This window comes from Macrobrachium nipponense, chromosome 14, assembly GCF_015104395.2.
Source record: "Macrobrachium nipponense isolate FS-2020 chromosome 14, ASM1510439v2, whole genome shotgun sequence".
Classification (NCBI taxonomy): Eukaryota; Metazoa; Arthropoda; class Malacostraca; order Decapoda; family Palaemonidae; genus Macrobrachium; species Macrobrachium nipponense.
The window spans coordinates 83,357,714-83,360,213 of record NC_087207.1 but is presented as its reverse complement, the minus strand read 5'-3'; the positions used below and the strand labels follow the sequence as shown (position 1 = coordinate 83,360,213).

Genomic DNA, 2,500 nt, shown 5'->3' with positions numbered 1-2,500 from the left:
ATATATATATATATATATATATATAAGGGCCCATGGAGCAAAACAAAAACCCCAAAATATAGAGAGACACGACAGAATATAAATTTACCATAAACAGAAAACCAACGTTCTCACTTTCATACATTCACTACTTTATCTATCACGACATTGCTATCAAGATAGGTGTAGCCAGCAACCTGTTCTTAAGAGCCTTACGAATTTGTTCCCCAGATTTCCTGGAAAAAGAATTTGAACTAATTCGTAAGCAACTTTCGTCTTTAAAGTATCCTGACCATATAATTGAGGAAGCAATTCACAAAGCAAACACCATTTTCTACCGACCCCCTAAAGACAAGACCAGAGATACACCCAGCAATAAAATAAAAATTCCACACCTGGACAGGATTAAGGTGACTCAGACCCTCGGAAAATGTAACCCTTTTGAGATAAGGACTGTGACCAATCTTACATCGGATTTACAGGTAAATCACTTCCCCAGAGATTAATACAACACAAACGGTGAGTTTGGTATGGACAACAGAACTCAGCTATTTTCAACCATAAATGAACATAACCATAGAATAAACTGGAATTTGTCACATGTAATTTATAGCAGTAACTGCCGGTACAAGAGTCAAATGATGGAATCGGCCTTAATAAAAGAGAGGCAGGTAATGAACATCTCAAATGGAGCATGGATTTCAGATACGATAGACAAGATTTTTATTCAACCAACGATTAAGAAGATTAAAGGAAGATTATCAGTGGGGGTGACCTAAATTGGCTTGCCTGTGGATGGACCTCTTGGTATAAATACCACCTTTTCAGTAAACTTTTCTCATTCATCTACCTGAAGAAGGGAGGGAAACAGCAAGTCTCTGCATAATAAGTACTTTTTCTCTCTATATTTTTGGTGTTTTTATGGGATCCTTTTATTAGGTGGAATTCTGTTGTAACAGAACATTTTTTTTAACCATTCCTAATAATATATATACTATATATATATATATATATATATATAAATGTATATATATATATATATATATATATATATAATATATATATATATATATAATAAATATATAATATATATATACATTTATATATATATACATGTATATATATATCATATCTATATATATATATATATATAAGATATATTATATATATATATATCATATATCTATATATATATATATATATATATATATCTATATATATATATATATATGTATATATATATATATATATATATATATATATATATATATGTATGTATATATATATATCTCATATATATATATATATATATTATATATCCATGTATATATATATATATATATATATATATATATGATATATATATATATATAAATGTATATATATATATATATATATATTATATAATATATTATATATATATATAATATATATCTATATACATTTATATATATATATATATATATTATATATATATATATATATATATATATATATATATATGACTGGTAAAAATGTCTGTTACAACAGAATTCCACCTAATAAAAGGATCCCATAAAAAAACACCAAAATATAGAGAGAAAAGTACTATATATATATATTATATATATATATTATATATATATATATATATATATATATATATATATATATACATGTGTATATATAATATATATATATATATATATATATATTTATATATAAACAATATATATATATATATATATAATATATATATATATATATATATATATATATATATATATATATATATATAATAAAGCAAATGCTAGAATAATAACAAAACTGAAATTATAGCTACTAGAATGTCAAACTATTAAATTCCCCGTCCCCTGTGTTTCTTTTACTGCGTACAATGAATTTATAATTCGTGGTGTTATCCTTGACTCTCAATATTTCTTTCCAAAACCAAATCCTTAATATGTTTCCATCACTTCTCATAAAGTCTGCTAATTGACGAAGTTTTTCAAGTAATTTGCGGACTTGTCTATCCTGCTGAATTATTTTCACTTTCTTTTTTATTGTTACCATACTTGGTCTTCAGCAGCTGATGTGCCTCTTGAAATGCTGCACAAAAAATCTGAAATCTGAAAAATGTATCATTATAATCGTGATAATGATTCGATAAGTCTTACATTCTTGCATTTCTTCTCGGAAATTCAATACCACCGTTTTCTGAAGATTTTAATACGTAATTTTTTTTAACACATATGCTTATTTTCTTTAATGCCTGATAATTATACATGTATCTTTTTTAATAGACTCAATATATTTTCATTCGTTGGGTAGTCATAGACATTTCGTGTTCTTAAACTTATCTTTTTCTTTTCCATAAATATGATGGAAAACTTTGATATATCAAGTTTCGACCCTCCAACTCCTTTTGCAACAAAGTATCCCCGTTGTAAATATTATCTTTTACCCAAGGCGAAGGGACTCTCGTCAAAGACGATTAACTTTCAAAACAGTCTTTAGCAGAAAAAAAATCCGTAAGATGCTA

At 25.5% G+C, this 2,500-nt stretch overlaps 1 long non-coding RNA gene across 1 annotated transcript in view; it reads left to right on the top strand.

Moving 5' to 3' along the window:
* LOC135226330 (uncharacterized) overlaps window positions 1-2,500 on the top strand; it is an 82,364-nt gene that overhangs the window by 56,543 nt on the left and 23,321 nt on the right. The window lies entirely within an intron of this gene.